We start from the raw sequence: 18932 nt of genomic DNA, 5'->3' as shown, positions 1-18932 counted from the left end.
GAGTGCAGTGGCACAGTCATGGCTCACTGCAGCCTCAACCTCCTGGGCTCAGGTGATCCTCCCATCTCAGCCTTCCAAGTAGCTGGGACCACAAGCATGCGCCATCGCACCTGGCTAATTTTTGTATTTTTTGTAGAGACGGGTTTTGCCATGTTATCCTGCCTCATCTCAAACTCCTGGGCTCAAGTGGTCCACCTGCCTCAGCCTCCCAAAGTGCTGGACTACAGGCTTGAGCTACCACACCTGGTCATATCTGGTATATCTTCTTAAATACTTTCTCAGTGTACTGATGTAATCTATACCAGTGCTGTCCAGTAGAATTTCTGCAATGATAAAAATGTTCTACATCTGCACTGCCCAATATAATTGCCACTCACACAAGCTATTGAGCTCTTGAAATGCAGCTAGTATGACTGGGAAATATTCTTTTACATTTTATTTAGCTTTCATTTTAATTTTTTTTTTTTCTTCGAGATGGAATCTCACTCTGTCACCCAGGCTGGAGTGCAATGGCGCGATCTCGGCTCACTGCAACCTCCACCTCCAAGTTCAAGCAATTCTCCTGCCTCAGTCTCCTGAGTAGTTGGGACTACAGGTGCATGCCACCACGCCCGGCTAACTGTTGTGTTTTTAGTAGAGAGGGGATTTTGCCATGTTATCCAGGCTGGTCTCGAACTCCTGATCTCAGGTGATCCACCTGCCTCAGCCTCCCAAAGTGCTGGGATTACAGGTGTGAGCCACTGCACCTGGCCAGGTTTAATTAATTTAGAAAACCACATGTGACTAGTGGCTACCATTGGACAGCACAGTTATAGAGGCAAACTTCAGTTACATGTATGTGCTTGTATATACAGTGGGAATACCATAAACACATAGATATGTGGCATATTTTTTCAAAATGAATTGATTATATAAATAAGAGAAATAATATATCTTTGCAACTTGCTGTTTTAGACTTTTTTTTTTAAGAGAGACTAAGTCTTGCTCTGTCACCCAGGATGGAGCGCAGTGGCATGATCGTGGCTCACTTCAGCCTCAAACTCCTGGGCTCAAGTGATCCTCCCATATCAGCCTCCCAAGTAGCTAGGACTATAGGCGTGTACCACCATGCCCGGCTAATTTTTTTATTAATTTTTGTAGAGATGGGAGTCTCACGATATTTTCCAGGCTGGTCTCAAACTCCTGGTCTCTAGCGATCCTCCCACCTTGGACTCCTAAAGTGCTGGGATTATAGTCGTGAGCCACTGCACCTGCCCATAATGCAATTTTAACTAGTAGCAGTGGTAGCAACTTTCCTTGTGTTGTTTCCAACATTAAAAAGCACGTTGAATTACTGTTGTTGGAGATTTGATATAGCTTTTTAGTAGATACCTTTTATTGAGTTAAGAATTACAATAGCAGAAAATAAATATAAATGTTATGATTCTAATTTTTTAAATCCCAGTTTCTATCTCTTTTTTGTTGACTGATATAATTATGAGTGACAATGTGTTGCTGTTTTTAATTTTTTTCCCCACATATTAATTCAAAAGGTAAGGAAAAAGGTTACTGCCCCTGCCTTTTTTTTTTTTGAACAGCTAGAATTGAGTACAGTGGCGTATGCCAAGCAAGAGATTGGAGCAGGGATCCATTTAAACAGAGAGCCACACAGTTGGAGCTTGGGAACACAAATGCCTGAGCTGGAAGGTGTCTGTTGTAACTTTTCCCTCTACTGGATGGGATGGTTTAGGGATTCAGGGGTCAAGCCAACTGGAAAACACATAAGTGGACAACCTCCAAGGGCTGACTTCTGACCTTGGAACTACGATGTCTTTGAGAGGAGGAGGACGTGGGTGAAGCTGACTCTGCTCACCTTTCCATGAGGAACACCTACAAGCTCTGAAAGTGGTGGGAATCCACAGTGGCCGAATGGAAGGTCAACCTCGACAATCCTGTTTGAGCCCAGGAAGCCCAACCTGCATCTCGGGAAGGATCTGGGGGGCTATACGAGACGGGCTGGAAGAACAATCCAAAAGAATACCTGAGAAAGAAAGACAGGACTCAAAAACTGACATTCAACATCAAGTATCAGACTGCAGAAATGAGCCCAGGGAGTAATGTGATGGAGGACTCAGGATATTAGGAGAAGTCACTGAAAAAGTTAACGCCGGGTTAGTTAAAGTAAATGGTTTCAAGTTCAGGCCATTGGCTGTAAGCCAGGCAAAAATGAAGGTTTTAGAGGGCTTTTTAAAAAAAGCTTAATTTTGAAATAATTTTAGACTTAGAGAAAAGTTATAAAAACATTACAGAGTTCTCGATCTTTAACTCAGTTTCTCCTTATGTCAGCATCTTACAGAAACAAAGCTCTATTATCAAAATCAGTTTTGCTGTGTTTTTAATTCTATGTTTGCTGTGTGTCGAGAGTTGGTAACAGCTGCCATTTACCTTTGCACAGGACAGACGAGATGGGTAAGGTGAGTCCCAATAATATGTAGAGATATCAGAGTAGACCAAATGACAGCAAGGGATTGGTCTCAAGTGATATTTCCTGGTGAAAATTGTACTATGGTGGTATAGACTGAATATTCATGCCCTGCCTCCAAATTAATATTCTGAAACCTTATCACCAAGGTGACAGTATTAGCAGGTGGGGACTTTGGGGTGTTTGGATTACTGGCCTTATAAAGGAGTCCCCAGAGAGCCACCTCCTTCCATCATGTGACAACAGAGCATGAAGGTGTAATCTAAGAACTAAGAAGTTGGATTCACCAGACACTACATCTGCTGGCATCTTGAACTGTAAGAGACAAATTTCTGTTGTTTCTACGCCACCCAGCTTATGCTATTTTGTTACAGCAGCTAAACAGGCTGACATATGGAAAAGAAAATTCTCTATTCCAGACTATGAAAATGAGATGAAAGAAAAGGATGGAAGAGAGAGAGAGCAAGTCCATGGTCGCATCCCTTAGAAGACGGTGGAGAAGAAAGCAGATGTGTGGTAATGATGTAGCAGGACAAGCTGCAGACAAAACCCCTCAGACACTGAGTTAAAGAAGGAAGCGGTTTACTCAACTGGGAGCATCGGCAAGACTACTGTCTCAAGAGCTGAGCTCCCCAAGTGAGCAATTCCTATCCCTTTTAAGGGCTCACAACTCTAAGGCAGTCCACTTGAGGGGGTCATGATCGATTGAGCAAGCAGCAGGTACTTGACTGGGGGCTGCATGCACCAGTAATTAGATCGGAACAGAACAGGACAAGGATTTTCACAGTGCTTATCTATACAATGTCTGTAATCTAAGATAACATAACCAATTAGGTCAGGGGTCAATCTTTAACTCCCAGGCCCAGGGTGTGGTGCCTGGCTGTCTGCTTGAGGATTTCATTTCTGCCTTTTAGTTTTTACTTCTTTCTTTGGAGGCAGAAATTGGGCCTAAGACAGTATGAGGGTGGACTCCTCCCTTAATGACAACAGGACTTGTATCTTACAAATAAATCACTGGCTAGAAAACCAAGATTCAGATTCATTTTCTCAGGATTTTCCTAAGTAGGTTTAATGAGTCTTAAACAGGAGGAAAACCACTGATTCCTGCCATGTCTGCGCTTTTAACCTCTGGTGCTTAACACTTTTGGTGAGCTCCTTCCACATACCCTGAGCCAGTGAGCTGAGGTAATGGTGTAATTAGCATTCACACAGTGGCTTTCAAAGAGAACCCAGCAGAAAGTATTCAAGTTAGACTTTCCGGTAGCTGGACTGCTTATCAGCGATGACCCAGTGGAAAAGGAGTGGTTTAAAGAGCAACCACGGTTAACAGCATGAGATTCTTTTGAAAGCACAGTGACTTGAGTACAATATAGGCTGCTAGAGACAGACTTGAAAAGGGAGGAAACTTACTAAAACACTGGTGTCCTGGTGTTAGCATGCATGGAAGCTTTTCTATCTGGATATGTGACTGAGAAACTTTGCTAAGGAATGGTGGGAATTGGAGGAAAGGTTATTTGAAAAATTTCCGCAAATATAAAATGGAGGTAAAAACCTAGCATTGTGTTTTCATAGGATTTTTGAGCAGGAATATTCCATTTGTTCTTTTATGTCTTTAACAAACTGCCAGGTTCACATTCTTGGTATATAGCTATGTGTTAAGACTGACAGGTCCTCATAAGGAACAGCTGATTCCAGTTAAGCACATTACAAAGGGGTCGCTTTTTTATTTGGCATCATTTTCTCCTTTTTTTTTTTTTTTTGAGTTAGAGTCTTGCTCTGTCATCCAGGTTGGAGTGCAGTGGTGCAATCTTGGCTCACTGCAACCTCTGCCTCCTGGGTTCAAGCCATTCTCCTGCCTCAGGCTCCTCAGTAGCTGGGATTACAGGTGCCCACCACCACGCCTGGCTAATTTTTTGTATTTTTAGTAGAGACGGGATTTCACTATGTTGGCCAGGCTGGTCTCGAACTCCTGACCCCGTGATCCGCCCACCTCAGCCTCCCAAAGTGCTAGGATTACAGGCGTGAGCCACCGTGCCCATCCCATTTTATCCTTTTAAAGCTTTGTTTGGAATATTTGACTCACATATGTATAAAGCCATGCATTTGTTTTTGTTTACTTGCAAATACTTAAGCACCTCCTCCTACCTGCCAGGCACTTGGCTGACTGTTGAAGATTAACAGAGACAAAATCTTGCCCTGGTAGAACTCATTACAAAACTATCTTTGTAAATTTCAAAGACCACTTTGTATTTTGTTTTCTTGCAAAAGGATGTAAAGGATTCTGAATGATCTATCCTTAGTATTTGTCACTGGTTCTGTTCCTTGAAGTAAATTAAACATGATCTCTCCTGATTAGTCACTATTAATTAAGAAGGAAAAAAGATCCTTTATATTCGAATTGGAGATTGATAGGGAAATTACAAACTATACCAACCAACAAGGTAATTTTAGATAGTCATTAAGTGCTGTGAAGAAAATAAAACAGGGCGCGGTAATATAGGTCACCAGAAGTGGGGGTGAGGGCTTTTCCTCTTGACCGAAGAGACATTTTCAGACTGCAGTTTTGCCATCTGCAAGTGATCACAAAAGCTGTGACTGGATGTTAGGACTTGCCTTCACCATCGTGTTCCCTGGTTTTAGCAAAAGTTCAGCCAATCCTTAAGGGTTCCTTTGGGTAAAAGCTGGTTCCAGCGCTTGTACAGGGAAAGGTTAAGAAGAGCCTGGAACATATTATTGCTCCCGAAAGTAGAGTAGTGCTCAAAGATTAAGGAGAACGTGTCAAAAGGCACAGGAATCCCCTTGAAGGGACTCCTATAAGCAAAATCTGGAACACTTTAGCATCAAAATGAACGATGACAGTAACAGACTGTAATTCAGTAAATAAAATAAGAATTCATGAATATATACATGCGTGTGTATGTTATATAAGTATATGTGTGCATATATATTAAATAAAATGTGTACGAGACCACTAACATGGATTGAGTTTTTGCACCAAGTCCAACGACCTCTTGAGCCCCAAGAGGTCAAGGCTGCGATGAGCTGTGATAGCTCTACCGCACTCCAGCCTGGGCGCACAGCAAGACCCTGTCTCAAAAAATATATAAATAAATAAAAATAAATAAACCCCAAGAAAGTAAAAGAGCAGAAATTACAAAGAAAGCAGAAATTAATGAAATAGAAAACAACCACACAATGAAGACTACTCACAAAGCCAAGGGTTAGTTCTTTGTTACTCAGAGATCTCATGAATTATAAGTTTCTTCAGCAATGGAATGTGAAATCGTTCCTATGCATCCCCTCCTCTCTCCCACTGAAACTCATACTGAAACTTGGATATAAATACTTTGATTAATATTATTGAAATAAGTGACTTCAATCTATGAACCAAAGAACAAACTATCAAGCAAAGAGACAAACTTCAAATGAGTGTGTGTGTGTTTGTGTGTGTGTGAAAATGTGCCTAAGCCATTGTTATAGCATATTGAAATTAATGACAACAGATAGAACTGAGGTCAAAGAAAAGTTAAGTTCCACATAAATGGAGTTGGACATCCCCACTAGGGATTACTGAGAGATAGCAAAACCAACCTTATTAAATCAACCATAATTCTCTAACCCAGAGACAAGCAAACTTTTTCTGTAAAGGGACACAGTAAATATTTTAGGCTTTGTAGATCACACAGTTTCTGTTGCATAGAGAACTGCAATTACAGCAGTTTCTGTTGTAATTGTTCTAAGGCCATTAGGGTCATAGACAAACTGTGAACATGGCTGTGTTCCAATAAAACTTTATCTACAGCCCGGGGCTGTCGTCTGTTGATCCCTGCTCTAAACATTTCTTCTTCCTCAGTATAAGTCTCAGTCCGAAGAGGATTAAAGATCATCATCCTAAATGTGAATTATCAGCCTAACGAGAAGGCTAGCCCTGTCCCCCAACCTACGACCTCCAGCCAAGTTAGGGAATCAGGAGAATAACTTGAAAAAAAAGAGTGTGCAGAAAGGGAAGACTGGCATCTGCTACTCTAGCTAGATCTTCACCCAAGGAATGAAATGACAGTACTGCACTTCATGTAGGTGAGCAAGGAAGATGAGCTAGATAAAGTTGGCAGGGCAGAGAGATGGCAAAATGGAGAGAGAGAAGCAGCAACTGTTTGGTATGACAAAGTCATGTGAGGTTCCCCTGGCTCCAGGGAACACAATGGAAGGAAACTGGACTTGATCAGTTCTGCCCTAATTATACAGAGAGGGGCTTGCAGCCTGCCCGGAAGACTACCCAGTAGTCAGTTGTGGGAGAGTTTGAGCCAGGTCCTGACATCCCATGTCAGAGAACTTGGACAGTATAGAGGCTGCTGGGTTCTGCCAAGGATACACACCCAAGAGAGAGCATGCTGGTGACCTGCCATGCAGTGGTTATCCATAGCCAGTTGTGGTGGAAAAGACAAGTAGCCACAACCAACAAAGTGCCTTGTGAGCAGCCAGATTACTCAAATATTCATTTGTTCCTGAGAAGAGAAAAGTCGGGAACATCTCTGAGGGAGACCACATGTCCCTAAACCCCCAATGCTACCCACTCAGGGTGAGGGAGGGTAAGTGCGAGTCAAGGAGCAGACCTTGCCTCTACTACATGCAGCTTTCCTCCATCCAGGAGGAGAAGCAGCATTGAATTGAAATGAGACTGGAACTGAAAAGAGGGTGGATTTTTCATCACTGAAGAAGGTTACTTGAAAGTTATGGAATCTGCTCAATGTGCTGTTGGGAAATCTGCTATAGAGAAAGAGAGGAAGATTAAGAAAACACATTTGGGGACCATGATTGTTGGGGGGAAACGTTTAGTGTTTATATCTCCTGGGTTGAGACTGTTTGAAACCAAATACCCATATATAGAAACAGCTCGCCATTATACTTACTTAGCATTTTTGGCTACATAGGCCAGAGTCAAGAAACATCACCCACACATTCATACACCCCTCTGTGGAGAGAAACATGCCTCCTTATATATGTGAATTTCTCAATCTTTACTCAGAGTGATTCAACTTAAAAAAACAAACAAACAAAAAAACAAACAAAAAAGAAAACTTGAACAGTGAAAGTTATGCTTGGTTGTAGTTTCTCATCCCACAGGAGGTAAAACAAAAGCATGTCCTGTGGTATCAGAAAGACTCTGGCTTGATTTCTGCTATCGCTTGGTAGTTGTGTGATTTGGACATGAAAGTTACTCTCATAGCTCTTCATCTCCTCGTAAAATGGAAGATGATAATACCTCATAGAGGGGCTGTGAGGATTAAACTTTGTAATATAGGTGTACTAGTCCATTCTCACACTGCTATAAAGAAATACTTGAGACTGGGTAATTTATAAAGAAAAGAGGTTTAATTGACTCCTGCTTCTGCAGGCTGTATGGGAGGCATAGTGGCTTCTGTTTCTGGGGATGCCTCAGGGAGCTTCCAATCATGGTGGAAGGCAAAGAGGGAGTGAGGCACTTCATGTGGCCAGAGTAGGAGGAAGAGAGAGAGCAGGGAGGTGCCACACACTTTTAAACAACCAGATCTCACGATAACTCACTCACTATCATTAAAGCAGCACCAAAGGGATGGTGTAAATAATTCATGAGAACTCTGCCCCCATGATCCAATCACCTCCCACCAGGCCCCCACTTCCAACACTGGGGATTACAATTCAACATGAGGTTTGGTGGGGACACAAATCCAAACCATATCATTCTACCTCTGGCCCCCCAAATTTCATGTCCTCACATTGCAAAATACAATTATTCCTTCTCAACAGTTACCTCAAAGTCTTAACTCATGCCAGTATTAACTCAAAAGTTCGAAGTCCAAAGTCTCATCTGAGACAAGGCAAGTCCCTTCCACCTATGAGCCTGTAAAATAAAAAACAAATTAGTTACTTCCCAGATTACAATGGCATTGGGTAAATACCCCTGTTCCAAAAGGGAGAAATCAACCAAAAGAAAAGGGCTATAGGCCCCACATAACTCTGAAACCCAGCAGGGCAGTCATTAAATCTTAAGGCTCCAGAATAACTTCCCTTGATTCCATGTCTCACATCCAGGGCACACTGGTACAAGGTGTGGGCTCCCAAAGCCTTGGTCAGCTCTGCCTCTATGACTTAAAAGGGTTTGGGCCCTGCAACTGCTCTCATGGGCTGGCATTGAGTGCCTGCAGATTTTTCAGGTGCAGGGTGCAAGCTCCTGGTAGATTTACTATTCTGGAGTCTGAAGGACGGTGACCCTCTTCTCATAGCTTCACTAGTCAGTGCTTCAGTGGGGACTTTGTGTGGGGGCTCCAACCCCACATTTCTCTTCTGCACTCCTCTATTAGAGGTTCTCCATGAGGGCTCCACCCCTGCAGCAGGCTTCTGCTTGAACATCCGGGCTTTTCCATACATCCTCTGAAATCTAGGCAGAGGCTTCCAAGCCTCATCTCTTGTACTCTGGACACCCACAGGCTTAACATCACGTGGAAGCTGCCAAGACTTACAGTTTTCTCTCTCTGAAGCAATGGTCTGAGCTATATCTTTGTCCCTTTGAGCCAAGGCTGGAGCTGGAGGAGCTGGGATGCAGGGAGCAGTGTCCCAAGACTGCACAGGGGAGTGAAGCCCTGGGCCTGGCCCATAAAACCATTCAGTCCTCCTAGACCTCTGGGCCTGTGATGAGAGGGGCTGCGGCAAAGGTCTCTGAAATACCTTTGAGGCCTTTTCCTCATTGTCTTGGATATTAGTACTTGGCTCCTTTTTATTATGCAAACTTTTGCAGCCTGCTTGAATTCCTCCCCTGAAAATGGGCTTATCTTTTCTACAACATCATCAGCCTGCAAATTTTCCAAACTTTTACACTCTGCTTCCTTTTTGAATATAAGTTCTAGTGTCAGGTCATTTATTTGTTTACACATATAAGCATAGGTTGTTACAAGCAGCCAGGCCACAACTTGAACTCTTTGCTGCTTAGCAATTTCTTCTGCCAGATACCCTAAATCATCACTCTCAAGTTCAAAGTTCCACAGATTTCCTAGGGCAGGGGTACAATGCAGCCACATTCTTTCCCAAGGTGTAACAAAAGAGACCTTTGCTCCAGTTCCTAATAAGACCCTGATTTCCATCTGAGACCTCATCAGTCTGGCCATCTCTGTCCATATCACTATCACCATTTTGGTCACAAGTCTTTAGGAAGTTCCAAACTTTCCATCATCTTCCTACCTTCTTCTGAGCCTTCCACACTCTTCCAACCTCTACTCATTACCCAATTTCCAAAGCTGCTTCCATATTTTCAGTATCTTCATAGCAATGCCCCACTTCTCAGTACCAATTTTCTGTATTAGTCCATTCTTGCATTGCTACAAAGAAATACCTGAGACTGGGTAATGTATAAAGAAAAGAGGTTTAATTGGCTTATGGTTCTGCAGGCTATACAGAAAGTATAGTGGCTTCTGCTTCTGGGGAGGCCTCAGGAAGCTTCCAATCTTGGCAGAAGGCAAAGGGGAAGTGAGGCATTTCATGTGGCCAGAGTAGGAGGAAGAGGGAGAGAGGCAGAGAGGTGCCACATACTTTTAAACAACCAGAAGTCACAATAATCCACTCACTCACTATCACAAAAGCAGCACCAAGGGGATGGTGCTGACCTGTTCACGAGAACTCCATCCCCATGATCCAATCACCTCCCACCAGGCCCCTCCTCCAACACTGGGGGTTACAGTTTGACATGAAATTTAGTACAGTGGCTGGCTCCTAGAAATAACTCAATGAATTTGTTGTTTTGCTTCATTGTCATCATCAATATCATAGAAAAAGCAGGAGGGAGAAAAAAGAGATAAAAGGGGCTACAAATGCAAAGGATATCTAGAGGGCATTAAAGGATAGAATTTATAATAATTAGAAAATAGTAGGCCTGGCACCACAGCTCACACCTGTAATCCCAGCACTTTGGGAGGCTGTGGTAGGAGGATTTCTTGAGCTCAGGAGTTTGAGACAGCCTGGGAAACATGGCAATACCCTGTCTCTAACAAGAAAAAAACAAAAAATTAGCTGGACAAGGTGGCATATGCCCATCGTCCCAGCTACTCAGAAGGCTGAGGCAGGAGGCTTCCTTGAGCCCAGAAGGTTGAGGTTGCAGTGAGCTGTGATCACAACACTGTATCCCAGCCTGGGTGACAGAGTGAGACCCTGTCTCAAAATAATAATAATATTTATTATGTGATTTGGGGAGTCATCAAGAAGCACTTATTTTCATATAGCTTATTAAAGAAGGCAGAGAAAACATATTAACTTTTAGAAAAACTAGTAACAATTAAAAGAGAGTTGGGCTGGCTGAGCTCAGCTACCATGGATTACATATAATCCCAGCACTTTGGGAGGCTGAGGCAGGTGGATCACCTGAGGTCAGGAGTTTGAGACCAGCTTGACTAATATGATGAAACCCCATCTCTACTAAAAATACAAAAATTAGCTGGGCATGGTGGTGTGAACCTGTAATCCCAGCTACTCAAGAGGATGAGACAGGAGAATTGCTTGAACCCAGGAGGCAGATGTTGCAGTGAGCCAAGATCACACCACTGCACTCCAGTCTGGGCAACAGAGTAAGACTCCATTTCAAAAAAAAAGGAGAGAGAGAGAGTTGGCCCATAAAGAAATGCACTCTAGTTATCTGGAAAATTCACATGAGGATACATGAGTCTACCTGTAAAAGCAATAGTTTGAAATTGTATGAATAATCAAAATTATTAATATATATGAGTAATGGGTCATGTTAAAACTTAGTCCCTAATCCTCCACGATCTACAGCAGTTTATATGGAAACTGTCTCCTCTAAAATCCACAGCCAGTTGTGGGGAGATTTTGCCATCCAATGTCGCGGGACCCTTCAAAAACTAAATGAATGAGGGAAATGAGTCACTCATTCAATTATTCATTGGAAGAATCAGCTGAGTACCCAAATGTGCCAGGCACTATGCTGAGCACTTTGGATAAAAACTCTTAAGACCTGGCTATGCCTTAATGCAGTACTGTTACTTGAACGGACAGAAATCTGGAAGGATCCGCCTGCTTAAAAGGTTCGGAATGATAAGCAAGATGGGAAATTACTTGAATATTCCAGATATGCATACTCAGGGGGAAGTTAGCCACAAAAGGAGGGGTGGATACAGAGAGGTATGTAACTTTACACAATTATGACAAATTAGATGATTCAACAATAGAAACAGGAAATGGGAACTAACCCTTTACCCATCTCCTCAGTTACAGCCACATAAGACAGAAAGGAGGGTGAGTCACACTGAGCAGTCTTGGTAGCCCAGCCTGGATGAGGATGCATTGACTAAAAGATCAGAACATTCACAGAGCAAGAAGGAAGAAACATCACAGAATTGACACTCAACTGAGGAACGGCCAGGCATCAAAATAAGCAAATGGGATCTGGAAAAGTGAGTGAAACTGATAAAGTGGCCAAATGTAGAGACTTGTAGAGAAGCAAAATGTTTTAGAAATTGATTTATTTCTTTAACTCTTAAAGAAGAACTCTTTCTCTCCACCCTTCTACCCCAAGGTGTCAAAAACTAAACTGAAGTTTTGTAGCAGTTATCTTTGTATCATTACTCTTCAAATTATAATCATAGTCACAGTATTACACAATGGGCATGTAAGTCAACCAGACCGTGGTCAAATGATGATGTAGGCGGTGAATATCAAGCCCTTTCCCGACTGCACATCTGTGACACAGCCCTAAATGGGAATACGGTGCAAGTGTTGCCAAGTGCTTTATCCACAATGTTTGGAATAGATTCTTACCCTTACTATGTGCTAGAGAACCACTATATCACAACTCCTTTGTCCACGGAAGAAGCTGCATTCCCTTTGGCATATGTAATGACCATCAGTCAAGATTTTGATATTTTGAACAGCTTTTCCAAACTATTTACATGCCTCAAAAAGTCTACTGTATTCACGTTGGAGTGCTTCTCAAATGCATTTATATCCTCACAGTCTGAGTATATTATTTATGGGGCAAATCCAGGCTCCAGGCAGACCTGGCCTGCATGAGAGATCTTATAGCATCAGCTGTTCAGTGGAGATATGTCATTAACACTGGTGATCGCGATTTCCCCCTAAAAACCAACAGGGAGATAGTTCAGTATTTGAAAACAATGAATTGGACAAATATTACACCTAATTGAGTGCCTGTTCTGAATTCTACTGAAAGGATCAAATATACCCATAGAGAGTACAGAACCAGAGCACACGCTTTTGTCCTAAAGAAGTGTAAAAAGAAGAGCCCACCTCCACATCAACTCAAAATCCCCCTTTGGCTCAACTTATGTTGCCCTTACAAGAGAATTTGTCCATTTTGCTCTTTATGATAAAATAGCCATTGAGTTACTCCAGTGGTCTCAAGATACCTACAGTCCAGATGAACGTTTCTGGATTACACTCAACAATATTCCAGGTGAGTGTGGTTTCCTTTCTCATTTCTTTTTTGTTAATTTTTTTTTTTTTTTTGAGATAAAGTCTCCCTCCATTACCCAGGCTGGGATGCAGTGGAATGATCCCAGCTCACTGCAACTTCCGCCTCCTGGGTTCAAGCGATTCTCCTGCCTCAGCCTTCCAAGTAGCTGACATTACAAGCATGTGCCATCACACCAGGCTAATTTTTGCAATTTTAGTAGAGATGGGGTTTCACCACTTTGGCCAGGCTGGTCTCAAACTCCTGGACTCAAGCGATCCACCCACCTCAGCCTCCTAAAGTGCTGGTATTACAGGCATGAGCCACCGCACCCAACCAATTTTTATTTTTCAGTCAAAGTGATGTATAATTATGATTTTAAAATCATATTATTAAAAGCTTTCTTATAACAAAGATTTATAGCCTTATGCCCTGCTTCTCCCCATGTGCAGTCACAATTCACAAAAAAAACTATCGGATTTTAGCTGTTCCTCCTATCAGTGACTACTATGTAAAGAACATGCTTACACTGCCATTTCTTGACACATTAATTTTAACATTAGGTAGCAATATCCTGTTATAGTGATTAAGAATGTTTATATCCTCTACCCACAAACTTTCCTTCACTTATCTCTTTTAATATTCAACTGTTCTTTTTGTTGTTGTTTTTTGAGACAGAGTCTCACTTTGTCACCCAGGCTGGAGTGCAGTGGTGTGATCTCCGCTCACTGCAACCTCTGTCTCCCAGGCTCAAGCCATTCTTGTGCCTCAGCCTCCTGAGTAACTGGGACTACAGGCATGTGCTACCATGGCTGGTTGATTTTTGTACTTTTAGTAGAGATAGGGTTTCGTTATGTTATGCAGGCTGATCTCAAACTCCTGGGCCCAAGTCATCCACCCGCTTCAGCCTCATGAAGGGCTGGGATTATAGGTGTGAGCCACTGCACCCAGCGATGTTCAATTTATGCCCTCCCAATCTGGCTTCTTGTGCTCTCCCAATCTGGACATTGTCTCTATGGGCCTGTTGTCAGCATTTATCTTACCTGGGAACTCTCTTCCTTGTTATGATGTTGAATTTTATATTCCATAGAATCTACATTATCTAACTTTTATATCTATCTTTATTATCAATCTTGAAATATTTAAGAATTAAATAATATGAACTCACACATGTGCTTCAAAATAATCTGAGGGTAGATGGGGAAGTGAATCATGATTAGTTTATAATTATTGATACTGGATGATGGGTATGTCAGAGTTAATTATTGATCTACAATTTTCGTGTGTTTAAAATTTTCTATAGTAAGAAGAATTTAAAACCTTAATAGATGTTTCTTTTTTGAAGTTATTATAAATAGGACAGTAATTTCTGTTATGTTCTTCTGATTATTTTACTTATAGCTTATTGATTTTTGTATACTATTTTTAAATTCAGCCATATTGCTAAATTCTCTTATCCTTTTTTTTTTTCTTCTTTTGAGACGGAGTCTTGCTCTGTTGACCAGGCTGGAGTGCAATGGCACGATCTCGGCTCACTGCAACCTCCGCCTCCCAGGTTCAAGTGATTCTTCTGCCTCAGCCTCCCGAGTAGTTGTGATTACAGGTACCCGCCACCACACCCAGGTAATTTTTGTATTTTTAGTAGAGACGAGATTTCACCATGTTGGTCAGGCTGATCTCGAACTCCTGACCTCAGGTGATCTGCCCACCTTGGTCTCCCAGACTGCTGGGATTATAGGTGTGAGCCTGTCCTGTCTTATCCTTTTTAGCAGTTTTCTAGTTGATTCTCTTGAATTTCCCATGTATTCAATTATATAATGTGCAAATAAATGACAAATTAACCTAACTTCCAAAGGCAAGGTTCATTTGTTTATCTAATTTGTTAACAACTACTTTCAGAATAATAGTACTGATAATGGTAATTCTCTTATACTTAACTGTAATAAGAAACTTTCTAGGTGTGTGTTTGGTGAGTGCATACTTGTTTGTTGGGAATGGGAAGGGAGCCTTTAGCATCTTTCCCTACTTTTTCCAAAGCAATTGTCTCTTTCAAGTTTTCAGCCCTTCTAGAGTTGGTTTTTGATGAATTATATTGCCCTGGAAAATTATTCATTTCATCTAGATTTTCAAATTCATTTGCAGAGTTGAACATATGCATCTCTTATAAATCTTTTAAATTCTTTATATGTCTACCGTTAATTTCCTACTTATCAATTCCTACTTTGTGTAACTGTGATTTTTCTCTTTTTCTTTAAAAAATTAGCTCAGCTAACAGTTTCTTGCTGTTTGTTTTGATTCAAAGACCCAGCACTTGGATTTCACTTATTGGTTCTGCCATCTTTTTCTTTGCAAAGTATTAATTTCTAGTTATTATTAATTCTTCGTTTTGCTTTTATGAACTTTGGTATTCTTCTAACATTTGTTGGTAGATGTTTATTTCTTTTTCTTTTATTCTTCCTTATTAATTATTTAAAGCTACAATTTTCTTCTGGTCACTGCATTAGGTATGAGATTCTCATAAGTTCTAAGTAGGCTTTTCATCACTATTTTCTAGATATCATACAATTTTAATTTCAGCTTCCTCTTTGACCAAGGAGTTGTGTGAGAAAAAAAGTTGGTTTTTTTTGTTTTGTTTTTCGGTTTTGGGTTTTTTTGAGATGGAGTCTTGCTCTATTACCCAGGCTGGAGTACAATGGTGCGATATCAGCTCACTGCAAACTCCACCGCCCAGGTTCAAGCGATTTCCTGCCTCAGCCTCCCGAGTAGCTGGGATTAAAGGTGCCTGCCACCACGCCCAGCTAATTTTTGTATTTTTGATAGAGATGGGGTTTCACCGTGTTGACCAGCCTGGTCTCAAACTCCTGACCTCAGGTGATCTGCCTGCCTCAGCCTCCCAAAGTGCTGAGATTACAGGCATGACTCACTGAACCCAGCCAAAAAAAAAAAAAAAAAAGATTTTCTTAAAGTGTCAGGTGGCATTTAAAAAATTTCTGGGGTGTGTGTGTGTGTTTAAATTAGTATTTCATTTTTCTCTTTTATTCTATTTGATCACATAATGTCATCTGTATTATTTCTACTTTGGGAAAGTTGTTTGCTCGGTGGCTGCATCTATGATCAGTTTTAGCAAATGTTTTATGGACACTTGAAAAAAATGTGTATTCTTGGTTTTCAAGGTATATAATTCTACATATATTCATATAAATTAATATGCCTTATTTAGTATGTTTTAGGTATTAAAACTTTTTGTAATCTGTTTATTGGCTCTGTCAATGCTTAACTGAAGGGAAGTTAAGCCTACTTGAACTTTGTTTCTCTTCCTCTTGCAGTGTCCTTCTCCTGGGTGGTGGTGGTTGTTATTTTGAAACAGAGTCTCACTCTGTCACTCAGGCTGGAGAGTGCAGTAGCGCAATCTAGACTCACTGCAACCCCCACCTCCTGGGTTCAAGCAATTCTTCTTCCTTAGCCTCGAGTAGCTGGGATACAGGGGCCCACCACCATGCTCAGCTAATTTTAGTAGAGAGAGGGTTTCGCCATGTTGGCCAGGCTGGTCTCAAACTGCTGATCTCAGGTGATCCACCCACCTCAGCCTCCCAAAGTGCTGGGATTACAGGCATGACCACCACACCTGGCCCTTCTCCTGCCTTTCTAACAACAATTGTGAGCTGGCAAAGAAGAAATATTTACAATTTAGAGGATCCAAATCCATGATCACAAAGAAGGATACATTTACAGCTGAAAGGCAACAAGCTAGTAACTGGCACAGTCCACCCCTTTGGCTATTGTTTCCATTTGTATCCTACAGGAATTTGGACTTCCATATAACAACAAAACAACTCTCTTTCCACCACACATCTACTCTTTGTGCAAGTGGGGAAGTTCTCATACTTTCTCTAAAACTAGGAGACACTCAGTCTAGAAAGTCATTATATCCATCGCTGGCTATACGAATTAATTACTCCTCCAATGCAGTCACAGTCCAACAGAATATTCTGTTACCTAAAGAATAAATGATAGAGTTAACCTCCCACAACCAGTATATAAAATAACAATGGGAAGAAGGAAAATTAGAAATGGCTAGCATATATAAATATATACAAGCAAAATGAAAATATGCAAAGCTACTATAGTCTTCACTTTTATAATTGGTCACAAGATCAATTATAAAATCATATCTATGACTTTCTTCTTCTACTTCCCATTCCAGATTTCCCTTGCCTCAGCCAGACCTCAGCTGGTCAAGTTTCTTTACCTGGTGGGGTGACCTAAATTATCTTTGCTGAAGTGTATGAGTCTGCGAGAGTCTTGCCTCTTTTTGGTTGCTGTAGTTTTCCATTAACCTTTACTATTGGCCAGGCATGGTGGCTCACACCTGTAATCCCAGCACTTTGGGAGGCTGAGGCAGGCGAATCAGGAGGTCAGGAGTTCGAGACCAGCCTGATCAACATGGTGAAACTTTGTCTCTACTAAAAATACAAAAATTAGCCGCGCATGGTAGCACGCCTGTAAACTCAGGAGGCTGAGGCAGGAGAATCGCGTGAACCTGGGAGGCGGAGGTTACAGTGAGCCAAGATTGCACCACCGCACTCCAGCCTGGGTGACAGAGCTAGACTCCATCTCAAAAAAAAAAAAAAAAACCAAAAAACCTCTTTACTATTAAGCATGGAAGTACTAAGAGATCCTCCTGCCAGAGAATTCCATAGCCCCTTTGCCTCCGCTGAGTATGCATTTTCCTCTTGAAGATTTGGATCAATCACTCCAGCCAGTAGAGTGAAACTTATTTCTTCTCCCTGTTGGTTAAGTAGTGTGAGCAGTTCAGAATGGCCAAGTGGCAACATTATCTTTGCATTCGATGGCTCCACTGTTGTGCCTCCTGGTGACCACACTTGCCTCCTTGGAAACTAAGATCTTCAGATCAGCAGAGCCCAAAGGTGTAAGAATAGGAAGCAAAATTCTGTGCATGGGTTTTTATGAGCCACTCCTACTTTCAGTCCTTCATTCCCAGACCCTTGTGTTCTAGTTATAGAGAAGATAGCACCATAGGAGTGGTCTCTGGTTCAAAACACATACTGTATCCTTAGACAAAGTATATATGGCACCCAAGGACAGTGGTGAAGGAAAATCCTCCAATAAGCAGTACTTCAAGTCATACATTTGGTAGTCTACTTTGGAAAGAGAAAGATCTATTCTTTCAGGGAGTTGTCTCCCAACTGGTTCTAGAACTGAGCCTTCAGTAAGCGATTACAGATTTCAACAAGGCCAGACACTTCCAGTTGATGAGATATGTGTTGAGAATTGTTAATTCTATGGACATGAGCCAACTGACATGCTTTCTTTGTATCAAATGAGTTCCTTGATAAGAAGGATCAGAATGAGTTTTCTTAACATTGTACAGAGTGACTTGATCACAAATAAGTCATTTTCTGAGGCCGAGCACGATGGCTCAAGCCTGTAATCCCAGCACTTTGGGAGGCTGAGGCAGGTGGATCACCTAAGGTCAGGAGTTCGAGACCAGGCTAGCCTGGTCAACATGGTGAAACCATGTCTCTACTAAAAATATGAAAATTAGCCAGGCATGGTAGTGGGCGCCTGTAATCCCAGCTACTCAGGAGACTGAGGCAGGAGAATCTCTTGAACCCAGGAGGTGAAGGTTGCAGTGAACTGAGATCTCACCACTGCACTCCATCCTGGGTGACAGAGCAAGACTCTGTCTCATGAAAAGAAAACAAAAAAACAAGTTATTCTGTTAGTCCATGGATAGCGTTGCTAGCAGGACGACTGTGGGTAGGGAAGTCACATCCACATTTAGAATGTGTGTCTATGCTAGTGAAAACAAATCTCCATTCCTTCGATGATGAATGAGGGCCAGCATAATGAACCTGCCACCTGATAGCTGACTGATCCCCTTAGAAAACTGCCATTTCAGTGCTCAGTGTTGGTCTCTGCTGTTAGCAGATTAGGCACTCAGTAGCATTGGCCAGGTCAGCCTTGGTAATGGAAAGTCCATACTATCAAGCTCATACA

General features: G+C 41.8%; 1 long non-coding RNA gene across 2 annotated transcripts in view; it reads left to right on the top strand.

Annotated features, from left to right (window-relative positions):
- LOC144340573 (uncharacterized) overlaps positions 1-18932 on the top strand; it is a 309543-nt gene that overhangs the window by 240132 nt on the left and 50479 nt on the right. The gene's annotated exons all lie outside the window — the stretch shown is intronic.

Source organism: Macaca mulatta, chromosome 4 (genome assembly GCF_049350105.2).
Source record: "Macaca mulatta isolate MMU2019108-1 chromosome 4, T2T-MMU8v2.0, whole genome shotgun sequence".
NCBI classification, from domain to species: Eukaryota; Metazoa; Chordata; class Mammalia; order Primates; family Cercopithecidae; genus Macaca; species Macaca mulatta.
This window is presented reverse-complemented; position numbering and strand designations above follow the sequence as displayed.